This window comes from Phyllobates terribilis, unplaced genomic scaffold, assembly GCF_046119375.1.
Source record: "Phyllobates terribilis strain yellow unplaced genomic scaffold, ASM4611937v1 Scaffold_414__1_contigs__length_1644244, whole genome shotgun sequence".
Taxonomy (NCBI): domain Eukaryota; kingdom Metazoa; phylum Chordata; class Amphibia; order Anura; family Dendrobatidae; genus Phyllobates; species Phyllobates terribilis.
In genome coordinates this window covers 745,832-769,484 of record NW_027363174.1, presented here as the reverse complement: position 1 = coordinate 769,484, position 23,653 = coordinate 745,832, and the positions used below count along the sequence as shown (strand labels likewise).

The 23,653-nt window shown below is 49.2% G+C and overlaps 11 non-coding genes and 3 pseudogenes across 11 annotated transcripts; all 14 read left to right on the top strand.

The window, feature by feature from the left end:
• Positions 1 to 1,951: 1,951 nt before the first annotated feature.
• On the top strand, positions 1,952 to 2,144 carry LOC141226258 (U2 spliceosomal RNA). Its single transcript, XR_012293472.1, has one exon. It is a non-coding gene; the product is annotated as a U2 spliceosomal RNA (small nuclear RNA).
• A 1,121-nt stretch (positions 2,145 to 3,265) lies between these two features.
• On the top strand, positions 3,266 to 3,456 carry LOC141226002 (U2 spliceosomal RNA). The gene has a single exon (XR_012293232.1). It is a non-coding gene; the product is annotated as a U2 spliceosomal RNA (small nuclear RNA).
• Positions 3,457 to 4,576: 1,120 nt separating this feature from the next.
• Positions 4,577 to 4,692, top strand: LOC141226356 (U2 spliceosomal RNA; annotated as a pseudogene).
• A 524-nt stretch (positions 4,693 to 5,216) lies between these two features.
• On the top strand, positions 5,217 to 5,398 carry LOC141226239 (U2 spliceosomal RNA). The gene has a single exon (XR_012293462.1). It is a non-coding gene; the product is annotated as a U2 spliceosomal RNA (small nuclear RNA).
• Positions 5,399 to 6,518: 1,120 nt separating this feature from the next.
• LOC141226717 (U2 spliceosomal RNA) lies at positions 6,519 to 6,709 on the top strand. The gene has a single exon (XR_012293841.1). It is a non-coding gene; the product is annotated as a U2 spliceosomal RNA (small nuclear RNA).
• Positions 6,710 to 7,831: 1,122 nt separating this feature from the next.
• Positions 7,832 to 8,022, top strand: LOC141226716 (U2 spliceosomal RNA). The gene has a single exon (XR_012293840.1). It is a non-coding gene; the product is annotated as a U2 spliceosomal RNA (small nuclear RNA).
• A 1,118-nt stretch (positions 8,023 to 9,140) lies between these two features.
• On the top strand, positions 9,141 to 9,331 carry LOC141226713 (U2 spliceosomal RNA). Its single transcript, XR_012293838.1, has one exon. It is a non-coding gene; the product is annotated as a U2 spliceosomal RNA (small nuclear RNA).
• Positions 9,332 to 10,452: 1,121 nt separating this feature from the next.
• Positions 10,453 to 10,643, top strand: LOC141226712 (U2 spliceosomal RNA). Its single transcript, XR_012293837.1, has one exon. It is a non-coding gene; the product is annotated as a U2 spliceosomal RNA (small nuclear RNA).
• Positions 10,644 to 11,763: 1,120 nt separating this feature from the next.
• Positions 11,764 to 11,954, top strand: LOC141226711 (U2 spliceosomal RNA). The gene has a single exon (XR_012293836.1). It is a non-coding gene; the product is annotated as a U2 spliceosomal RNA (small nuclear RNA).
• Positions 11,955 to 13,069: 1,115 nt separating this feature from the next.
• Positions 13,070 to 13,140, top strand: LOC141226399 (U2 spliceosomal RNA; annotated as a pseudogene).
• Positions 13,141 to 14,200: 1,060 nt separating this feature from the next.
• LOC141226257 (U2 spliceosomal RNA) lies at positions 14,201 to 14,393 on the top strand. The gene has a single exon (XR_012293471.1). It is a non-coding gene; the product is annotated as a U2 spliceosomal RNA (small nuclear RNA).
• Positions 14,394 to 15,513: 1,120 nt separating this feature from the next.
• LOC141226710 (U2 spliceosomal RNA) lies at positions 15,514 to 15,704 on the top strand. Its single transcript, XR_012293835.1, has one exon. It is a non-coding gene; the product is annotated as a U2 spliceosomal RNA (small nuclear RNA).
• A 1,120-nt stretch (positions 15,705 to 16,824) lies between these two features.
• Positions 16,825 to 17,015, top strand: LOC141226709 (U2 spliceosomal RNA). Its single transcript, XR_012293834.1, has one exon. It is a non-coding gene; the product is annotated as a U2 spliceosomal RNA (small nuclear RNA).
• A 1,120-nt stretch (positions 17,016 to 18,135) lies between these two features.
• Positions 18,136 to 18,213, top strand: LOC141226335 (U2 spliceosomal RNA; annotated as a pseudogene).
• The last annotated feature ends 5,440 nt before the right edge of the window (positions 18,214 to 23,653 follow it).

Sequence of the window (23,653 nt, the reverse complement as noted above, 5' to 3'; positions counted from 1 at the left end):
TCGCTCTCGTGCGGGACACGGTCGAGTACATCAAGGTCCGCCGCGCACACGCGGCCCTGGTCTCCTTGGATCAGGAGAAGGCCTTCGACCGGGTTTCCCACGAGTTCATGGGCCGAGCTCTGCACCGGTTAGGTTTGGGTAACATGTTTTGTTCGTATGTCCGTCTGATGTATTTTGATATCCACAGCTCGGTGTTGGTGAACGGCTGGAAGACTGACCCCTTCCCTGTCCTCTCTGGGGTCAGACAAGGCTGCCCTCTATCACCTCTTCTTTTTGTTTGTGTTATAGAACTCTTCGCAGAGGCTATCCGGCAGAATGGAGAGATCAGAGGGATCACCGCACCGGGTCCGGGACGACACGAGGTCAAGTGCTCGCTCTACATGGACGACGTCACCGTCTTCTGCGCTGATCGTGGTTCAGTCGACGCCCTCGTCCAGACGTGTGAGAGGTTCGGCCGGGCTTCAGGGGCCAAAGTCAACTGCAGGAAGTCGGAAGCCATGCTCTTCGGGGATTGGCAGCCGGCCTCCTCCGCCCTCTTCCCCTTCAACATTCAACCGGATTTCCTCAAGGTGCTGGGAGTCTGGTTCGGGAAGGAAGGAGCGGCCCTCAAGTCCTGGGAAGAACGCTTGGCCAAAGTGAAGCAACGGATCGGATTCTGGAGCCTCAGACACCTCACTTGTGAGGGTAAGGCACTCGTCCTGCGTAAAGAGGTCCTGCCCGTCTTGCAGTACACGGCGCAGGCCTGGCCCCCACACGTCACTGTGTGCAGGGCCATTACCAGAACAGTGTTTCACTTTGTCTGGGGATCCAAGATGGACAGAGTCAGGCGGGCCGTCATGTACAAGGAGCCTCGCAAGGGTGGGAAGGGCGTTCCAGATATCCCCACCCTCCTGCGATCCTCTTTTGTGTGTGATTGTGTCCGCCGGACTTTGCAAGTCAAGAATGGCTCCGCGGGCAGGTCCATGTCTCGCTTCTTCCTGCTTCCTCTTTGGAGGCGACTCGGCTGGGACAAGTGGGACAGCTCCTTCCCCTACAACTGGACGACGCCATGGTTCTACGGAGACGTCGTTCGATTTGTGGGGGAACATCAACTGGAGGGACTCAAGCCCGACTTGTGGAAGCCCAAAACTATCCACAAGCTCATCAGAGCCAAGGATGACGTGGAGAACATCAAAGGACTTCACCAGGACACGCTGGAGACTGTGTGGACAAATGTGTCGTCTGACAGGCTGACCAACGGGCACAAGGACTTGTCGTGGATGGCGATTCAGGGCGGACTGCCCGTCCGGTCATTCATGCATGCCCGGAACCTGTGCAAGACCCGGTACTGCCCAAGGTGCCCCTTCGTGGAGGAAACATCTTTGCACACTTTTTGGGACTGCGGATTTGCACAGCGCCTGTTGACTGCCCTTGAGGACGACCTGAGGAACTCTGTCCCCAGGGCGAGCCTATCGCACCATTCTGTGCTTTACGGACTCTTCCCTGGGGTTCATACCGTCGGAGCCATCCAGGAGGCTTGGCGCCTTATGAACTGCTTCAAGGATGCCGTTTGGGTCGCCAGGAACCGGCTCATCTTGAGGAGGGAGAGGATGTCCATCCAGGACTGCCGCAGGCTGATCCACAGCCTGCTCAGAGACTATTCCATCGTGGACGGTCCGGAGGACGAGGATGAGGACTAAACCCCTCCTCCTCCTCTCCCCTTATGTGTCTTGTCTTTCAATAAAGCTTCGGGCCTGTGATTTTCCCCTCCCCATCCCCTTTTTCCCAATCCCCATCCCTTATCATGATTCGTCGTACTGTATTGATTGACATGCTTTTTCTTTCAGATTGAGTGTTTTGTGTAGCATAGGGGTGTGATGTGTCTAGTTAGTGCGTCGTATCCTCATGCTATGTAAATATGATGTAGAATTCTGTGTGTACTGGGCTGCGGCACTGTACACTGTCTGTTAACTTATTTTTTGTGCTAATAAAAGATATATTCAATCAAAAAATCTGTTCTTATCAGTTTAATATCTGATACGTCCCCTATCTGGGGACCATATATTAAATGGATTTTTAGAACAGGGAGATGGAAAAAGAGCTTGCTCTGTCCACTCCACGCATTGACCTGGTATTGCAGTATCTCCAGGACCGGTGCACCCCTTCTTTAATGCAGTTTCTAAAATCAGAAAGAATTGAATTCAATGCTTTTTGTTCATTTTGCTTGTTTGTCGGATTTTGGGATGGACTCTTTGGCTTTGCTTTTCTTCTCCTCATTGGATTTTTCATGTTAAAAGTTGCAGAAGCCAGATGACAAGCTCATTTTGGTTCAACTTCAGCAACTGTGCATTGCATTGCCATGTAATGTAATGTAATGCAATGCTATCTATCTAGCTCTCCCTCTATACTTCCTTTTGGATAAACAGACATATTAGGCAAGCATTTTGGAGCTTTCACCTAAATAACTACAGGTGGTGAGATAAGCTGCACAATATAATTGACCTTTCAGTATATTGTTGCACACACACCATCTATTTAGCAAATGCCCTTGTTATCAACAGCAGCCTTTTAAACTCACCTGAGCTAACAGGTATGTGAGCTGGTTACTCTGCTGCGCTTAAAATTTCTTTTTTGGTTTGCTACAATGCCTTTTCTGAAACGTTGTCTCCCTCTGCTGGAACACTGACTTCTTTCATTTAATGCCTGCAGACTATAAAAGAGAAACCAACCCAAAAAGTTTGGTTGATTAGTCTGTGGCATTCTTTTAAACTGTTGCTTATGGCGGTCTCTGTGAGCTTCTCAGTGACATTCAGCCATCCAGGTATCCCGCCTGCAGTAGACGGAATGTGGCAATGGAACGCTGGCTGCGCGTGTCATAATAGGCTCTGAGCCTTTATATACCTGCGCACAGCAGCAGCCACCTTCAGTCTGCTGCTGGACAGCCAGCAGCAGCAGCAGCAGGAGAGGTAATTAATCAGCAACCCTCCTGCTAAGGGTAGACAGCTGCTCGTTCCACCCCCCCCCCCGCCTTAATTGGTTCTCCTCCCTTCCAACGGTGTTGAGGCGGGTGGGAACAGCCGGGGGTTGAGGGTACTGTGCTAAAAGAGGTGGAGTTATGCAGATCTAAAACGCGTTCATTGCAGCAGCAGCAAGCCGAAAAGTGCAGGCATGTGAGGGATCTAGAGGTTGACAGCATGTCTTCTTAACGGGAGTCCAGGTGGCCATCTCCACAAATGGACTTTTCAGAATCCTTGGGTGGCACCGTAGTCGGAAACCAATTCTGGTTATCGCTTCTCGGCCTTTTGGCTAAGATCAAGTGTAGTATCTGTTCTTATCAGTTTAATATCTGATACGTCCCCTATCTGGGGACCATATATTAAATGGATTTTTAGAACAGGGAGATGGAAAAAGAGCTTGCTCTGTCCACTCCATGCATTGACCTGGTATTGCAGTATCTCCAGGACCGGTGCACCCCTTCTTTAATGCAGTTTCTAAAATCAGAAAGAATTGAATTCAATGCTTTTTGTTCATTTTGCTTGTTTGTCGGATTTTGGGATGGACTCTTTGGCTTTGCTTTTCTTCTCCTCATTGGATTTTTCATGTTAAAAGTTGCAGAAGCCAGATGACAAGCTCATTTTGGTTCAAGTTCAGCAACTGTGCATTGCATTGCCATGTAATGTAATGTAATGCAATGCTATCTATCTAGCTCTCCCTCTATACTTCCTTTTGGATAAACAGACATATTAGGCAAGCATTTTGGAGCTTTCACCTAAATAACTACAGGTGGTGAGATAAGCTGCACAATATAATTGACCTTTCAGTATATTGTTGCACACACACCATCTATTTAGCAAATGCCCTTGTTATCAACAGCAGCCTTTTAAACTCACCTGAGCTAACAGGTATGTGAGCTGGTTACTCTGCTGCGCTTAAAATTTCTTTTTTGGTTTGCTACAATGCCTTTTCTGAAACGTTGTCTCCCTCTGCTGGAACACTGACTTCTTTCATTTAATGCCTGCAGACTATAAAAGAGAAACCAACCCAAAAAGTTTGGTTGATTAGTCTGTGGCATTCTTTTAAACTGTTGCTTATGGCGGTCTCTGTGAGCTTCTCAGTGACATTCAGCCATCCAGGTATCCCGCCTGCAGTAGACGGAATGTGGCAATGGAACGCTGGCTGCGCGTGTCATAATAGGCTCTGAGCCTTTATATACCTGCGCACAGCAGCAGCCACCTTCAGTCTGCTGCTGGACAGCCAGCAGCAGCAGCAGCAGGAGAGGTAATTAATCAGCAACCCTCCTGCTAAGGGTAGACAGCTGCTCGTTCCACCCCCCCCCCTCCTTAATTGGTTCTCCTCCCTTCCAACGGTGTTGAGGCGGGTGGGAACAGCCGGGGGTTGAGGGTACTGTGCTAAAAGAGGTGGAGTTATGCAGATCTAAAACGCGTGGATTGCAGCAGCAGCAAGCCGAAAAGTGCAGGCATGTGAGGGATCTAGAGGTTGACAGCATGTCTTCTTAACGGGAGTCCAGGTGGCCATCTCCACAAATGGACTTTTCAGAATCCTTGGGTGGCACCGTAGTCGGAAACCAATTCTGGTTATCGCTTCTCGGCCTTTTGGCTAAGATCAAGTGTAGTATCTTTTGAAAAGGCAGTTTTGTCCTTGGGCTGCCCTAGTAAATTGATGCATATTACACACTGGTTTGGTGCACTTGTTAGTACGCCAGGTGGCTCATAGAGTTATCTGATGGAAAACATGGCCCTCCAGGATCGAAGTCTCTAGGCTGGGTAAGTGTGAGGGCTTTGGAGCAATGTGCCCCAGGAGTAGGCTCCCTGGTGGGAGTCCAAGCTTACTGGGACTGGGAACCCCAGAAAGACTTGGCTTCGTAGCACGCCGCACGTTTGCCAATCATACTTTCTGAGCAACCCCCCCTATTCCTGGCCTCCGGGCTAGGAAGGGGAATTTTTATAAACCCGGTCGGAGGTCCGGTCAGCTTTGGGCTGAGAAACCAACACAGGCTCCAGCTCCACTAGGGTGGCAGCCTAGATGGAAGCTGGGAGCACGAAAACGGCTCTTCTCCGGCTTCGGCTAGGGAGAGCATCGGAGATCCCTAACCCTCGCTGTGGCCTTCTGGCTCGGAGGGATGGGGAGGGTTTATTGGGGACCCTCTCCTCCGGGAAGGGTCCACATGAATCCTCGCCTCGTGCGCTGTTTTGGTGTGACTTCGGTCACATTTTTCAGTGCCTTGGATGCAGCTTCAATCAAAAAATCTGTTCTTATCAGTTTAATATCTGATACGTCCCCTATCTGGGGACCATATATTAAATGGATTTTTAGAACAGGGAGATGGAAAAAGAGCTTGCTCTGTCCACTCCACGCATTGACCTGGTATTGCAGTATCTCCAGGACCGGTGCACCCCTTCTTTAATGCAGTTTCTAAAATCAGAAAGAATTGAATTCAATGCTTTTTGTTCATTTTGCTTGTTTGTCGGATTTTGGGATGGACTCTTTGGCTTTGCTTTTCTTCTCCTCATTGGATTTTTCATGTTAAAAGTTGCAGAAGCCAGATGACAAGCTCATTTTGGTTCAACTTCAGCAACTGTGCATTGCATTGCCATGTAATGTAATGTAATGCAATGCTATCTATCTAGCTCTCCCTCTATACTTCCTTTTGGATAAACAGACATATTAGGCAAGCATTTTGGAGCTTTCACCTAAATAACTACAGGTGGTGAGATAAGCTGCACAATATAATTGACCTTTCAGTATATTGTTGCACACACACCATCTATTTAGCAAATGCCCTTGTTATCAACAGCAGCCTTTTAAACTCACCTGAGCTAACAGGTATGTGAGCTGGTTACTCTGCTGCGCTTAAAATTTCTTTTTTGGTTTGCTACAATGCCTTTTCTGAAACGTTGTCTCCCTCTGCTGGAACACTGACTTCTTTCATTTAATGCCTGCAGACTATAAAAGAGAAACCAACCCAAAAAGTTTGGTTGATTAGTCTGTGGCATTCTTTTAAACTGTTGCTTATGGCGGTCTCTGTGAGCTTCTCAGTGACATTCAGCCATCCAGGTATCCCGCCTGCAGTAGACGGAATGTGGCAATGGAACGCTGGCTGCGCGTGTCATAATAGGCTCTGAGCCTTTATATACCTGCGCACAGCAGCAGCCACCTTCAGTCTGCTGCTGGACAGCCAGCAGCAGCAGCAGCAGGAGAGGTAATTAATCAGCAACCCTCCTGCTAAGGGTAGACAGCTGCTCGTTCCACCCCCCCCCCGCCTTAATTGGTTCTCCTCCCTTCCAACGGTGTTGAGGCGGGTGGGAACAGCCGGGGGTTGAGGGTACTGTGCTAAAAGAGGTGGAGTTATGCAGATCTAAAACGCGTGGATTGCAGCAGCAGCAAGCCGAAAAGTGCAGGCATGTGAGGGATCTAGAGGTTGACAGCATGTCTTCTTAACGGGAGTCCAGGTGGCCATCTCCACAAATGGACTTTTCAGAATCCTTGGGTGGCACCGTAGTCGGAAACCAATTCTGGTTATCGCTTCTCGGCCTTTTGGCTAAGATCAAGTGTAGTATCTGTTCTTATCAGTTTAATATCTGATACGTCCCCTATCTGGGGACCATATATTAAATGGATTTTTAGAACAGGGAGATGGAAAAAGAGCTTGCTCTGTCCACTCCACGCATTGACCTGGTATTGCAGTATCTCCAGGACCGGTGCACCCCTTCTTTAATGCAGTTTCTAAAATCAGAAAGAATTGAATTCAATGCTTTTTGTTCATTTTGCTTGTTTGTCGGATTTTGGGATGGACTCTTTGGCTTTGCTTTTCTTCTCCTCATTGGATTTTTCATGTTAAAAGTTGCAGAAGCCAGATGACAAGCTCATTTTGGTTCAACTTCAGCAACTGTGCATTGCATTGCCATGTAATGTAATGTAATGCAATGCTATCTATCTAGCTCTCCCTCTATACTTCCTTTTGGATAAACAGACATATTAGGCAAGCATTTTGGAGCTTTCACCTAAATAACTACAGGTGGTGAGATAAGCTGCACAATATAATTGACCTTTCAGTATATTGTTGCACACACACCATCTATTTAGCAAATGCCCTTGTTATCAACAGCAGCCTTTTAAACTCACCTGAGCTAACAGGTATGTGAGCTGGTTACTCTGCTGCGCTTAAAATTTCTTTTTTGGTTTGCTACAATGCCTTTTCTGAAACGTTGTCTCCCTCTGCTGGAACACTGACTTCTTTCATTTAATGCCTGCAGACTATAAAAGAGAAACCAACCCAAAAAGTTTGGTTGATTAGTCTGTGGCATTCTTTTAAACTGTTGCTTATGGCGGTCTCTGTGAGCTTCTCAGTGACATTCAGCCATCCAGGTATCCCGCCTGCAGTAGACGGAATGTGGCAATGGAACGCTGGCTGCGCGTGTCATAATAGGCTCTGAGCCTTTATATACCTGCGCACAGCAGCAGCCACCTTCAGTCTGCTGCTGGACAGCCAGCAGCAGCAGCAGCAGGAGAGGTAATTAATCAGCAACCCTCCTGCTAAGGGTAGACAGCTGCTCGTTCCACCCCCCCCCCCCGCCTTAATTGGTTCTCCTCCCTTCCAACGGTGTTGAGGCGGGTGGGAACAGCCGGGGGTTGAGGGTACTGTGCTAAAAGAGGTGGAGTTATGCAGATCTAAAACGCGTGGATTGCAGCAGCAGCAAGCCGAAAAGTGCAGGCATGTGAGGGATCTAGAGGTTGACAGCATGTCTTCTTAACGGGAGTCCAGGTGGCCATCTCCACAAATGGACTTTTCAGAATCCTTGGGTGGCACCGTAGTCGGAAACCAATTCTGGTTATCGCTTCTCGGCCTTTTGGCTAAGATCAAGTGTAGTATCTGTTCTTATCAGTTTAATATCTGATACGTCCCCTATCTGGGGACCATATATTAAATGGATTTTTAGAACAGGGAGATGGAAAAAGAGCTTGCTCTGTCCACTCCACGCATTGACCTGGTATTGCAGTATCTCCAGGACCGGTGCACCCCTTCTTTAATGCAGTTTCTAAAATCAGAAAGAATTGAATTCAATGCTTTTTGTTCATTTTGCTTGTTTGTCGGATTTTGGGATGGACTCTTTGGCTTTGCTTTTCTTCTCCTCATTGGATTTTTCATGTTAAAAGTTGCAGAAGCCAGATGACAAGCTCATTTTGGTTCAACTTCAGCAACTGTGCATTGCATTGCCATGTAATGTAATGTAATGCAATGCTATCTATCTAGCTCTCCCTCTATACTTCCTTTTGGATAAACAGACATATTAGGCAAGCATTTTGGAGCTTTCACCTAAATAACTACAGGTGGTGAGATAAGCTGCACAATATAATTGACCTTTCAGTATATTGTTGCACACACACCATCTATTTAGCAAATGCCCTTGTTATCAACAGCAGCCTTTTAAACTCACCTGAGCTAACAGGTATGTGAGCTGGTTACTCTGCTGCGCTTAAAATTTCTTTTTTGGTTTGCTACAATGCCTTTTCTGAAACGTTGTCTCCCTCTGCTGGAACACTGACTTCTTTCATTTAATGCCTGCAGACTATAAAAGAGAAACCAACCCAAAAAGTTTGGTTGATTAGTCTGTGGCATTCTTTTAAACTGTTGCTTATGGCGGTCTCTGTGAGCTTCTCAGTGACATTCAGCAATCCAGGTATCCCACCTGCAGTAGACGGAATGTGGCAATGGAACGCTGGCTGCGCGTGTCATAATAGGCTCTGAGCCTTTATATACCTGCGCACAGCAGCAGCCACCTTCAGTCTGCTGCTGGACAGCCAGCAGCAGCAGCAGCAGGAGAGGTAATTAATCAGCAACCCTCCTGCTAAGGGTAGACAGCTGCTCGTTCCACCCCCCCCGCCTTAATTGGTTCTCCTCCCTTCCAACGGTGTTGAGGCGGGTGGGAACAGCCGGGGGTTGAGGGTACTGTGCTAAAAGAGGTGGAGTTATGCAGATCTAAAACGCGTGGATTGCAGCAGCAGCAAGCCGAAAAGTGCAGGCATGTGAGGGATCTAGAGGTTGACAGCATGTCTTCTTAAGGGTAGTCCAGGTGGCCATCTCCACAAATGGACTTTTCAGAATCCTTGGGTGGCACCGTAGTCGGAAACCAATTCTGGTTATCGCTTCTCGGCCTTTTGGCTAAGATCAAGTGTAGTATCTGTTCTTATCAGTTTAATATCTGATACGTCCCCTATCTGGGGACCATATATTAAATGGATTTTTAGAACAGGGAGATGGAAAAAGAGCTTGCTCTGTCCACTCCACGCATTGACCTGGTATTGCAGTATCTCCAGGACCGGTGCACCCCTTCTTTAATGCAGTTTCTAAAATCAGAAAGAATTGAATTCAATGCTTTTTGTTCATTTTGCTTGTTTGTCGGATTTTGGGATGGACTCTTTGGCTTTGCTTTTCTTCTCCTCATTGGATTTTTCATGTTAAAAGTTGCAGAAGCCAGATGACAAGCTCATTTTGGTTCAACTTCAGCAACTGTGCATTGCATTGCCATGTAATGTAATGTAATGCAATGCTATCTATCTAGCTCTCCCTCTATACTTCCTTTTGGATAAACAGACATATTAGGCAAGCATTTTGGAGCTTTCACCTAAATAACTACAGGTGGTGAGATAAGCTGCACAATATAATTGACCTTTCAGTATATTGTTGCACACACACGATCTATTTAGCAAATGCCCTTGTTATCAACAGCAGCCTTTTAAACTCACCTGAGCTAACAGGTATGTGAGCTGGTTACTCTGCTGCGCTTAAAATTTCTTTTTTGGTTTGCTACAATGCCTTTTCTGAAACGTTGTCTCCCTCTGCTGGAACACTGACTTCTTTCATTTAATGCCTGCAGACTATAAAAGAGAAACCAACCCAAAAAGTTTGGTTGATTAGTCTGTGGCATTCTTTTAAACTGTTGCTTATGGCGGTCTCTGTGAGCTTCTCAGTGACATTCAGCCATCCAGGTATCCCGCCTGCAGTAGACGGAATGTGGCAATGGAACGCTGGCTGCGCGTGTCATAATAGGCTCTGAGCCTTTATATACCTGCGCACAGCAGCAGCCACCTTCAGTCTGCTGCTGGACAGCCAGCAGCAGCAGCAGCAGGAGAGGTAATTAATCAGCAACCCTCCTGCTAAGGGTAGACAGCTGCTCGTTCCACCCCCCCCCCCGCCTTAATTGGTTCTCCTCCCTTCCAACGGTGTTGAGGCGGGTGGGAACAGCCGGGGGTTGAGGGTACTGTGCTAAAAGAGGTGGAGTTATGCAGATCTAAAACGCGTGGATTGCAGCAGCAGCAAGCCGAAAAGTGCAGGCATGTGAGGGATCTAGAGGTTGACAGCATGTCTTCTTAACGGGAGTCCAGGTGGCCATCTCCACAAATGGACTTTTCAGAATCCTTGGGTGGCACCGTAGTCGGAAACCAATTCTGGTTATCGCTTCTCGGCCTTTTGGCTAAGATCAAGTGTAGTATCTGTTCTTATCAGTTTAATATCTGATACGTCCCCTATCTGGGGACCATATATTAAATGGATTTTTAGAACAGGGAGATGGAAAAAGAGCTTGCTCTGTCCACTCCACGCATTGACCTGGTATTGCAGTATCTCCAGGACCGGTGCACCCCTTCTTTAATGCAGTTTCTAAAATCAGAAAGAATTGAATTCAATGCTTTTTGTTCATTTTGCTTGTTTGTCGGATTTTGGGATGGACTCTTTGGCTTTGCTTTTCTTCTCCTCATTGGATTTTTCATGTTAAAAGTTGCAGAAGCCAGATGACAAGCTCATTTTGGTTCAACTTCAGCAACTGTGCATTGCATTGCCATGTAATGTAATGTAATGCAATGCTATCTATCTAGCTCTCCCTCTATACTTCCTTTTGGATAAACAGACATATTAGGCAAGCATTTTGGAGCTTTCACCTAAATAACTACAGGTGGTGAGATAAGCTGCACAATATAATTGACCTTTTAGTATATTGTTGCACACACACCATCTATTTAGCAAATGCCCTTGTTATCAACAGCAGCCTTTTAAACTCACCTGAGCTAACAGGTATGTGAGCTGGTTACTCTGCTGCGCTTAAAATTTCTTTTTTGGTTTGCTACAATGCCTTTTCTGAAACGTTGTCTCCCTCTGCTGGAACACTGACTTCTTTCATTTAATGCCTGCAGACTATAAAAGAGAAACCAACCCAAAAAGTTTGGTTGATTAGTCTGTGGCATTCTTTTAAACTGTTGCTTATGGCGGTCTCTGTGAGCTTCTCAGTGACATTCAGCCATCCAGGTATCCCGCCTGCAGTAGACGGAATGTGGCAATGGAACGCTGGCTGCGCGTGTCATAATAGGCTCTGAGCCTTTATATACCTGCGCACAGCAGCAGCCACCTTCAGTCTGCTGCTGGACAGCCAGCAGCAGCAGCAGCAGGAGAGGTAATTAATCAGCAACCCTCCTGCTAAGGGTAGACAGCTGCTCGTTCCACCCCCCCCCCGCCTTAATTGGTTCTCCTCCCTTCCAACGGTGTTGAGGCGGGTGGGAACAGCCGGGGGTTGAGGGTACTGTGCTAAAAGAGGTGGAGTTATGCAGATCTAAAACGCGTGGATTGCAGCAGCAGCAAGCCGAAAAGTGCAGGCATGTGAGGGATCTAGAGGTTGACAGCATGTCTTCTTAACGGGAGTCCAGGTGGCCATCTCCACAAATGGACTTTTCAGAATCCTTGGGTGGCACCGTAGTCGGAAACCAATTCTGGTTATCGCTTCTCGGCCTTTTGGCTAAGATCAAGTGTAGTATCTGTTCTTATCAGTTTAATATCTGATACGTCCCCTATCTGGGGACCATATATTAAATGGATTTTTAGAACAGGGAGATGGAAAAAGAGCTTGCTCTGTCCACTCCACGCATTGACCTGGTATTGCAGTATCTCCAGGACCGGTGCACCCCTTCTTTAATGCAGTTTCTAAAATCAGAAAGAATTGAATTCAATGCTTTTTGTTCATTTTGCTTGTTTGTCGGATTTTGGGATGGACTCTTTGGCTTTGCTTTTCTTCTCCTCATTGGATTTTTCATGTTAAAAGTTGCAGAAGCCAGATGACAAGCTCATTTTGGTTCAACTTCAGCAACTGTGCATTGCATTGCCATGTAATGTAATGTAATGCAATGCTATCTATCTAGCTCTCCCTCTATACTTCCTTTTGGATAAACAGACATATTAGGCAAGCATTTTGGAGCTTTCACCTAAATAACTACAGGTGGTGAGATAAGCTGCACAATATAATTGACCTTTCAGTATATTGTTGCACACACACCATCTATTTAGCAAATGCCCTTGTTATCAACAGCAGCCTTTTAAACTCACCTGAGCTAACAGGTATGTGAGCTGGTTACTCTGCTGCGCTTAAAATTTCTTTTTTGGTTTGCTACAATGCCTTTTCTGAAACGTTGTCTCCCTCTGCTGGAACACTGACTTCTTTCATTTAATGCCTGCAGACTATAAAAGAGAAACCAACCCAAAAAGTTTGGTTGATTAGTCTGTGGCATTCTTTTAAACTGTTGCTTATGGCGGTCTCTGTGAGCTTCTCAGTGACATTCAGCCATCCAGGTATCCCGCCTGCAGTAGACGGAATGTGGCAATGGAACGCTGGCTGCGCGTGTCATAATAGGCTCTGAGCCTTTATATACCTGCGCACAGCAGCAGCCACCTTCAGTCTGCTGCTGGACAGCCAGCAGCAGCAGGAGAGGTAATTAATCAGCAACCCTCCTGCTAAGGGTAGACAGCTGCTCGTTCCACCCCCCCCCCCGCCTTAATTGGTTCTCCTCCCTTCCAACGGTGTTGAGGCGGGTGGGAACAGCCGGGGGTTGAGGGTACTGTGCTAAAAGAGGTGGAGTTATGCAGATCTAAAACGCGTGGATTGCAGCAGCAGCAAGCCGAAAAGTGCAGGCATGTGAGGGATCTAGAGGTTGACAGCATGTCTTCTTAACGGGAGTCCAGGTGGCCATCTCCACAAATGGACTTTTCAGAATCCTTGGGTGGCACCGTAGTCGGAAACCAATTCTGGTTATCGCTTCTCGGCCTTTTGGCTAAGATCAAGTGTAGTATCGGGAAGGGCGTTCCAGATATCCCCACCCTCCTGCGATCCTTTTTTGTGTGTGATTGTGTCCGCCGGACTTTGCAAGTCAAGAATGGCTCCGCGGGCAGGTCCATGTCTCGCTTCTTCCTGCTTCCTTTTTGGAGGCGACTCGGCTGGGACAAGTGGGACAGCTCCTTCCCCTACAACTGGACGACGCCATGGTTCTACGGAGACGTCGTTCGATTTGTGGGGGAACATCAACTGGAGGGACTCAAGCCCGACTTGTGGAAGCCCAAAACTATCCACAAGCTCATCAGAGCCAAGGATGACGTGGAGAACATCACAGGACTTCACCAGGACACGCTGGAGACTGTGTGGACAAATGTGTCGTCTGACAGGCTGACCAACGGGCACAAGGACTTGTCGTGGATGGCGATTCAGGGCGGACTGCCCGTCCGGTCATTCATGCATGCCCGGAACCTGTGCAAGACCAGGTACTGCCCAAGGTGCCCCTTCGTGGAGGAAACATCTTTGCACACTTTTTGGGACTGCGGATTTGCACAGCGCCTGTTGACTGCCCTTGAGGACGACCTGAGGAACTCTGTCCAAAGGGCGAGCCTATCGCACCATTCTGTGCTTTACGGACTCTTCCCTGGGGTTCATACCGTCGGAGCCATCCAGGAGGCTTGGCGCCTTATGAACTGCTTCAAGGATGCCGTTTGGGTCGCCAGGAACCGGCTCATCTTGAGGAGGGAGAGGATGTCCATCCAGGACTGCCGCAGGCTGATCCACAGCCTGCTCAGAGACTATTCCATCGTGGACGGTCCGGAGGACGAGGATGAGGACTAAACCCCTCCTCCCCCTCTCCCCTTATGTGTCTTGTCTTTCAATAAACCTTCGGGCCTGTGATTTTCCCCTCCCCATCCCCTTTTTCCCAATCCCCATCCCTTATCACGGTTCGTCGTACTGTATTGATTGACATGCTTTTTCTTTCAGATTGAGTGTTTTGTGTAGCATAGGGGTGTGATGTGTCTAGCTAGTGCGTCGTATCCTCATGCTATGTAAATATGATGTAGAATTCTGTGTGTACTGGGCTGCGGCACTGTACACTGTCTGTTAACTTATTTTTTGTGCTAATAAAAGATATATTCAATCAAAAAATCTGTTCTTATCAGTTTAATATCTGATACGTCCCCTATCTGGGGACCATATATTAAATGGATTTTTAGAACAGGGAGATGGAAAAAGAGCTTGCTCTGTCCACTCCACGCATTGACCTGGTATTGCAGTATCTCCAGGACCGGTGCACCCCTTCTTTAATGCAGTTTCTAAAATCAGAAAGAATTGAATTCAATGCTTTTTGTTCATTTTGCTTGTTTGTCGGATTTTGGGATGGACTCTTTGGCTTTGCTTTTCTTCTCCTCATTGGATTTTTCATGTTAAAAGTTGCAGAAGCCAGATGACAAGCTCATTTTGGTTCAACTTCAGCAACTGTGCATTGCATTGCCATGTAATGTAATGTAATGCAATGCTATCTATCTAGCTCTCCCTCTATACTTCCTTTTGGATAAACAGACATATTAGGCAAGCATTTTGGAGCTTTCACCTAAATAACTACAGGTGGTGAGATAAGCTGCACAATATAATTGACCTTTCAGTATATTGTTGCACACACACCATCTATTTAGCAAATGCCCTTGTTATCAACAGCAGCCTTTTAAACTCACCTGAGCTAACAGGTATGTGAGCTGGTTACTCTGCTGCGCTTAAAATTTCTTTTTTGGTTTGCTACAATGCCTTTTCTGAAACGTTGTCTCCCTCTGCTGGAACACTGACTTCTTTCATTTAATGCCTGCAGACTATAAAAGAGAAACCAACCCAAAAAGTTTGGTTGATTAGTCTGTGGCATTCTTTTAAACTGTTGCTTATGGCGGTCTCTGTGAGCTTCTCAGTGACATTCAGCCATCCAGGTATCCCGCCTGCAGTAGACGGAATGTGGCAATGGAACGCTGGCTGCGCGTGTCATAATAGGCTCTGAGCCTTTATATACCTGCGCACAGCAGCAGCCACCTTCAGTCTGCTGCTGGACAGCCAGCAGCAGCAGCAGCAGGAGAGGTAATTAATCAGCAACCCTCCTGCTAAGGGTAGACAGCTGCTCGTTCCACCCCCCCCCCGCCTTAATTGGTTCTCCTCCCTTCCAACGGTGTTGAGGCGGGTGGGAACAGCCGGGGGTTGAGGGTACTGTGCAAAAAGAGGTGGAGTTATGCAGATCTAAAACGCGTGGATTGCAGCAGCAGCAAGCCGAAAAGTGCAGGCATGTGAAGGATCTAGAGGTTGACAGCATGTCTTCTTAACGGGAGTCCAGGTGGCCATCTCCACAAATGGACTTTTCAGAATCCTTGGGTGGCACCGTAGTCGGAAACCAATTCTGGTTATCGCTTCTCGGCCTTTTGGCTAAGATCAAGTGTAGTATCTGTTCTTATCAGTTTAATATCTGATACGTCCCCTATCTGGGGACCATATATTAAATGGATTTTTAGAACAGGGAGATGGAAAAAGAGCTTGCTCTGTCCACTCCACGCATTGACCTGGTATTGCAGTATCTCCAGGACCGGTGCACCCCTTCTTTAATGCAGTTTCTAAAATCAGAAAGAATTGAATTCAATGCTTTTTGTTCATTTTGCTTGTTTGTCGGATTTTGGGATGGACTCTTTGGCTTTGCTTTTCTTCTCCTCATTGGATTTTTCATGTTAAAAGTTGCAGAAGCCAGATGACAAGCTCATTTTGGTTCAACTTCAGCAACTGTGCATTGCATTGCCATGTAATGTAATGTAATGCAATGCTATCTATCTAGCTCTCCCTCTATACTTCCTTTTGGATAAACAGACATATTAGGCAAGCATTTTGGAGCTTTCACCTAAATAACTACAGGTGGTGAGATAAGCTGCACAATATAATTGACCTTTCAGTATATTGTTGCACACACACCATCTATTTAGCAAATGCCCTTGTTATCAACAGCAGCCTTTTAAACTCACCTGAGCTAACAGGTATGTGAGCTGGTTACTCTGCTGCGCTTAAAATTTCTTTTTTGGTTTGCTACAATGCCTTTTCTGAAACGTTGTCTCCCTCTGCTGGAACACTGACTTCTTTCATTTAATGCCTGCAGACTATAAAAGAGAAACCAACCCAAAAAGTTTGGTTGATTAGTCTGTGGCATTCTTTTAAACTGTTGCTTATGGCGGTCTCTGTGAGCTTCTCAGTGACATTCAGCCATCCAGGTATCCCGCCTGCAGTAGACGGAATGTGGCAATGGAACGCTGGCTGCGCGTGTCATAATAGGCTCTGAGCCTTTATATACCTGCGCACAGCAGCAGCCACCTTCAGTCTGCTGCTGGACAGCCAGCAGCAGCAGCAGCAGGAGAGGTAATTAATCAGCAACCCTCCTGCTAAGGGTAGACAGCTGCTCGTTCCACCCCCCCCCCGCCTTAATTGGTTCTCCTCCCTTCCAACGGTGTTGAGGCGGGTGGGAACAGCCGGGGGTTGAGGGTACTGTGCAAAAAGAGGTGGAGTTATGCAGATCTAAAACGCGTGGATTGCAGCAGCAGCAAGCCGAAAAGTGCAGGCATGTGAAGGATCTAGAGGTTGACAGCATGTCTTCTTAACGGGAGTCCAGGTGGCCATCTCCACAAATGGACTTTTCAGAATCCTTGGGTGGCACCGTAGTCGGAAACCAATTCTGGTTATCGCTTCTCGGCCTTTTGGCTAAGATCAAGTGTAGTATCTGTTCTTATCAGTTTAATATCTGATACGTCCCCTATCTGGGGACCATATATTAAATGGATTTTTAGAACAGGGAGATGGAAAAAGAGCTTGCTCTGTCCACTCCACGCATTGACCTGGTATTGCAGTATCTCCAGGACCGGTGCACCCCTTCTTTAATGCAGTTTCTAAAATCAGAAAGAATTGAATTCAATGCTTTTTGTTCATTTTGCTTGTTTGTCGGATTTTGGGATGGACTCTTTGGCTTTGCTTTTCTTCTCCTCATTGGATTTTTCATGTTAAAAGTTGCAGAAGCCAGATGACAAGCTCATTTTGGTTCAACTTCAGCAACTGTGCATTGCATTGCCATGTAATGTAATGTAATGCAATGCTATCTATCTAGCTCTCCCTCTATACTTCCTTTTGGATAAACAGACATATTAGGCAAGCATTTTGGAGCTTTCACCTAAATAACTACAGGTGGTGAGATAAGCTGCACAATATAATTGACCTTTCAGTATATTGTTGCACACACACCATCTATTTAGCAAATGCCCTTGTTATCAACAGCAGCCTTTTAAACTCATCTGAGCTAACAGGTATGTGAGCTGGTTACTCTGCTGCGCTTAAAATTTCTTTTTTGGTTTGCTACAATGCCTTTTCTGAAACGTTGTCTCCCTCTGCTGGAACACTGACTTCTTTCATTTAATGCCTGCAGACTATAAAAGAGAAACCAACCCAAAAAGTTTGGTTGATTAGTCTGTGGCATTCTTTTAAACTGTTGCTTATGGCGGTCTCTGTGAGCTTCTCAGTGACATTCAGCCATCCAGGTATCCCGCCTGCAGTAGACGGAATGTGGCAATGGAACGCTGGCTGCGCGTGTCATAATAGGCTCTGAGCCTTTATATACCTGCGCACAGCAGCAGCCACCTTCAGTCTGCTGCTGGACAGCCAGCAGCAGCAGCAGCAGGAGAGGTAATTAATCAGCAACCCTCCTGCTAAGGGTAGACAGCTGCTCGTTCCACCCCCCCCCCGCCTTAATTGGTTCTCCTCCCTTCCAACGGTGTTGAGGCGGGTGGGAACAGCCGGGGGTTGAGGGTACTGTGCTAAAAGAGGTGGAGTTATGCAGATCTAAAACGCGTGGATTGCAGCAGCAGCAAGCCGAAAAGTGCAGGCATGTGAGGGATCTAGAGGTTGACAGCATGTCTTCTTAACGGGAGTCCAGGTGGCCATCTCCACAAATGGACTTTTCAGAATCCTTGGGTGGCACCGTAGTCGGAAACCAATTCTGGTTATCGCTTCTCGGCCTTTTGGCTAAGATCAAGTGTAGTATCTGTTCTTTTAAGAACACAAGAGCTACGATCTACACTTGACGAGAGCGATCGAACTCGGAAGGAGAAGAGCTTCGGAGCGCAGCTGACATCGGAGAAGGAAGGCGGATATCGGTGGGAGGAAGAAGCTCTAAAGAATCCAGAAGAAGACGAAGACTCGGAGAAGAATCGGGCTGTCCTGTGGAATCTTTGAGTAAGAAAATCATCGAGACAAAGACCTTTCGGGGAATTTGTCCAGAACACGACGGGAGAAGAATCTGCATAGCTCCACCCATTTCGGGAAGAGCTCCAGATCCAGCTCCAAGAAGTAACTGCAGGAGGAAAGCCATGGCAAGCGCAGCGAGGAAGGCCGAAAAGAAGAGCCTGGAGCAGGGGACAGCCAGGAGGGCTCAGCCAGGAGCCGATTCTGACCCCAAGGACTCTGCCTCCACGACTGGCCAGCAGAAGGGACCCCAGAAGCCCCGCCACGAAGCTCCAGCCCTGGAGCCATGGATGGGGCAGACGGTGGCCCTGAAGCTGAAGGAAGTGGATGGGAGGGTGCCGGACATGTCCTCGGACGTGTTCTGCCAGAAGATGCTGCTGGATCGAGGCTTCTCCAGGTCGGACACCCTCAGCATCCAGACCTTCTTGACGGGGATCTTCTTCGTCACCTTCGCCACTGTGAACACCTGCAGGAGGTTCTGGGAAATGGTAAGCGCAAAAGGATCGGATAATTCTTTCTCTGCCTTTACAGGTAGCTGCCCTATCCAGAGGGACGAAAGGAGGATCACGGTCTCCATGCGCAACCCGCACACCCCAGGCCAAGACATCTGTACCTTCCTGAGACGCTTCTGTTTGGTTGTGAAGGAACCCTCTCACATCCTGAATGGACTCGGCTTCTGGACAGGTAAGTGGTCGGTGACTGTTAGACTTCACAGGGACCTGGCGTACTCAGACGGACTTCGGCACCTGCCCCCGACATTCTCCCTGGGCAACTCCTACGGCCTCATCTATTACCCGGACATGCCGCGGAAATGCAGGAGATGTGGCAAGAACGGCCACGAGATGAAGGACTGCAAGGAGGATGCCTGCAGGATTTGTCGAGTGACGGGACACAGCTCGAAGGACTGCCCGAAGAAGACGTCCTGCAACCTGTGTGGGCTGGCGGCTCATCTGTACAAGGATTGCCCCAAGCGTGAGAGATCCTGGGCATCGGTGGTTGCGACGACCCCAGCTCCGGAGGACAAGGCCCCGACGACCAGGCCTGTGAAGGTCAAGGACGCGACGACCAAGGCCCCAGCGGCCAAGGCCGAGACGACCAAGGCCAAAGCGGTCAAGGAGTCGGTGGCCAAAGCCCCAGCGACGGTCCCAGCAGCTCCGAAGCAGAAGAAAAAGTCAAAGGAGGGTAAGAGTTCTGTCACCCCTCTCTCGATCCCTCCCCCTGCCACCCCCGTCCAATCCCCCCCCACCCCGGCCACCCCTGCTGAGGATTCCACTTCCTCTTCCTCCTTCCCCTACTCCTCAGCAGGTGTCCTTTCCCCTGCCCCGGCAGCCACTCTCCCTCCTCAGACCATGGTAGTGGTGGAATTAACCTTTCCTCCACCTGCCGCTATCTATTCCGAGGAGGATTTTCCCCTTCTTGTCTCCCCAGTTCCAACCCGGGGAAAGAGGAAGGTGGAGGACAGCCCTGCTACTGAATCCTCCAAAAAGAAGATTCTGGATTTCGTAGGCGAAAAGGAGGATACCCTCCCTGAGCCAGAAGAGATGGAGCACATGGTTGAGACCCTGGTGGCCGAGCCAGAAGAGGAGGAACTGGTGGTCGCCGAGATCGAGGCCGCGCTGCTTGACCAGATGGAGGAAGAGGGCCTGCTGGTGATCCCGTCACCAGCAGTCAACACCGACGAGGGACCACCCGACCGGAGTGGTAACTAAGGTGTATTGCCTGCGCTAACTTTTTCTTTTTTCCCTACATGATGGCTAATAATAACTTATTTTCCATTAATGTCAGGAGCATCAAGGACAAGTTCAGACGTCAGACTATTTATGCCTTCCTTACTTCCCAGTTGTGTGATGTTTATATGTTGCAGGAATGTTCCCTTCCCTCCTCTAGGTCCTTCAAACATCTGGCCAGGGAGTGGTCCCACGGTCCATCCTACTGGTCCGGTGGGGGTGACTGCAAGTCTGCAGGGGTCGCAATTCTGATCAGGGGGGGCGCATTCACGCTTGAGTCCGTCCAGGAGCTCATCTGCGGCAGGGCTCTTGTTGTAGATGGCAACTGGGCGGGAGAACCTGTCAGGTTCATCAACGTGTATGCGTCCCCACTGAAGAATGAGCGTTTGGAGCTTTTCCAGACCCTGCGGCTTCAGCTTGCCACCACCAGGACCTTAGTGATGGCCGGGGATTTCAACTGCCCCATCGAGGAGGATGGTCGTAGTTCTGGCACATCTGCCAAGTTGGACATCACGTCCAAGCTGCTCATCGAGATGGTAACCGAGGCCTCTCTTCAGGACGTGGTGGGCTCCATGGGGAGAGGCTCCACGAACTATTCGTGGAGCCGACCCGATGGCTCACTCCGCTCCAGGATTGACTTTGTGTTCACCTCTCGGGCAGTCAGGCAGAGTAGGCACTCGATGGTCCCCTGCTTCTTCTCCGACCACAGAGCCATTCACTTACAAGGTGTCCTCGGCGACGGTTTTCCGTCCGGCCCCGGCTCCTGGAAGCTGAATTGTGCTCTGCTGGCTCAGGATGAAGTCGTGGAGGAGCTGAGAGCAGCCTACGCAATGTGGCAGTCCTACAAGGGTAGCTTCCAAACAGTCTCTGATTGGTGGGAATATGTTAAACTTGAGTTTCGCTGTTTCTTTCAGGCCAAGGGTCGACAACAGGCGTGTGAGAAGAGGAGGGACTTCAGAGGGCTGCAGCGCGAGCTGCGGTCGCTGCAGGACCTTCTTCACTGTGGCTGGGACGTGAGGGAGGAGCTGGAGGAGACCAAGAAGAGCCTGAAAAGGCACTTTGAGGAGGAGTCCAAGCGAATCGTCTTCCGTTCCAAAGTGGAGAATCTGGAGAAGGGTGAGAAATGTAACTCATTCTTTTTCAGGAAACTTCATGCCGGTCACACGCCCCTGAACGAGCTGCGAGACGAGAGCGGAAACATGCGACGTGGGAAGGAGGACGTGATGAGGGTCGTCAGCGACTTCTACAGCGAACTCTACTCCCACAAGACTACCGACCCCGACGCTGCTGATAACTTCCTGTCAGGTATCACTAACCATCTTGATCCTGCAGGCACGGCAGCCTTGGACAAACCTCTGATGGTGGGCGAATTGCTCTCTGCCGCTAAATCCTTTAGGACCGGCAGGACCCCGGGCAGTGATGGTCTTCCAGCGGAGCTCTATGTAGCGCTGGGAGACCTCATCTGTCCGGACCTGTTGGACCTGTACGAGGAGATGGTGGTGGAGGGTAGAATGCCTCCATCTTTGAGGGAAGGAATGGTCACGATCCTGTACAAGCGGAAGGGAGAGAGTTGCGACCTGAGGAATTGGCGTCCCATCACTCTGCTCAACGTGGACTACAAGATCCTGGCCAAGACGATGGCGACACGACTTAAGACGGTCATCGGACGGATCATCCACCCGGACCAGACCTGCGGCATCCCTGGACGTCGCATCGCAGACAGCCTCGCTCTCGTGCGGGACACGGTCGAGTACATCAAGGTCCGCCACGCACACGCGGCCCTGGTCTCCTTGGATCAGGAGAAGGCCTTCGACCGGGTTTCCCACGAGTTCATGGGCCGAGCTCTGCACCGGTTAGGTTTGGGTAACATGTTTTGTTCGTATGTCCGTTTGATGTATTTTGATATCCACAGCTCGGTGTTGGTGAACGGCTGGAAGACTGACCCCTTCCCTGTCCTCTCTGGGGTCAGACAAGGCTGCCCTCTATCACCTCTTCTTTTTGTTTGTGTTATAGAACTCTTCGCAGAGGCTATCCGGCAGAATGGAGAGATCAGAGGGATCACCGCACCGGGTCCGGGACGACACGAGGTCAAGTGCTCGCTCTACATGGACGACGTCACCGTCTTCTGCGCTGATCGTGGTTCAGTCGACGCCCTCGTCCAGACGTGTGAGAGGTTCGGCCGGGCTTCAGGGGCCAAAGTCAACTGCAGGAAGTCGGAAGCCATGCTCTTCGGGGATTGGCAGCCGGCCTCCTCCGCCCCCTTCCCCTTCAACATTCAACCGGATTTCCTCAAGGTGCTGGGAGTCTGGTTCGGGAAGGAAGGAGCGGCCCTCAAGTCTTGGCAAGAACGCTTGGCCAAGGTGAAGCAACGGATCGGACTGTGGAGCCTCAGACACCTCACTTGTGAGGGTAAGGCACTCGTCCTGCGTAATGAGGTCCTGCCCGTCTTGCAGTACACGGCGCAGGCCTGGCCCCCACACGTCACTGTGTGCAGGGCCATTACCAGGACAGTGTTTCACTTTGTCTGGGGATCCAAGATGGACAGAGTCAGGCGGGCCGTCATGTACAAGGAGCCTCGCAAGGGTGGGAAGGGCGTTCCAGATATCCCCACCCTCCTGCGATCCTCTTTTGTGTGTGATTGTGTCCGCCGGACTTTGCAAGTCAAGAATGGCTCCGCGGGCAGGTCCATGTCTCGCTTCTTCCTGCTTCCTCTTTGGAGGCGACTCGGCTGGGACAAGTGGGACAGCTCCTTCCCCTACAACTGGACGACGCCATGGTTCTACGGAGACGTCGTTCGATTTGTGGGGGAACATCAACTGGAGGGACTCAAGCCCGACTTGTGGAAGCCCAAAACTATCCACAAGCTCATCAGAGCCAAGGATGACGTGGAGAACATCACAGGACTTCACCAGGACACGCTGGAGACTGTGTGGACAAATGTGTCGTCTGACAGGCTGACCAACGGGCACAAGGACTTGTCGTGGATGGCGATTCAGGGCGGACTGCCCGTCCGGTCATTCATGCATGCCCGGAACCTGTGCAAGACCCGGTACTGCCCAAGGTGCCCCTTCGTGGAGGAAACATCTTTGCACACTTTTTGGGACTGCGGATTTGCACAGCGCCTGTTGACTGCCCTTGAGGACGACCTGAGGAACTCTGTCCCCAGGGCGAGCCTATCGCACCATTCTGTGCTTTACGGACTCTTCCCTGGGGTTCATACCGTCGGAGCCATCCAGGAGGCTTGGCGCCTTATGAACTGCTTCAAGGATGCCGTTTGGGTTGCCAGGAACCGGCTCATCTTGAGGAGGGAGAGGATGTCCATCCAGGACTGCCGCAGGCTGATCCACAGCCTGCTCAGAGACTATTCCATCGTGGACGGTCCGGAGGACGAGGATGAGGACTAAACCCCTCCTCCCCCTCTCCCCTTATGTGTCTTGTCTTTTAATAAAGCTTCGGGCCTGTGATTTTCCCCTCCCCATCCCCTTTTTCCCAATCCCCATCCCTTATCACGTTTCGTCGTACTGTATTGATTGACATGCTTTTTCTTTCATA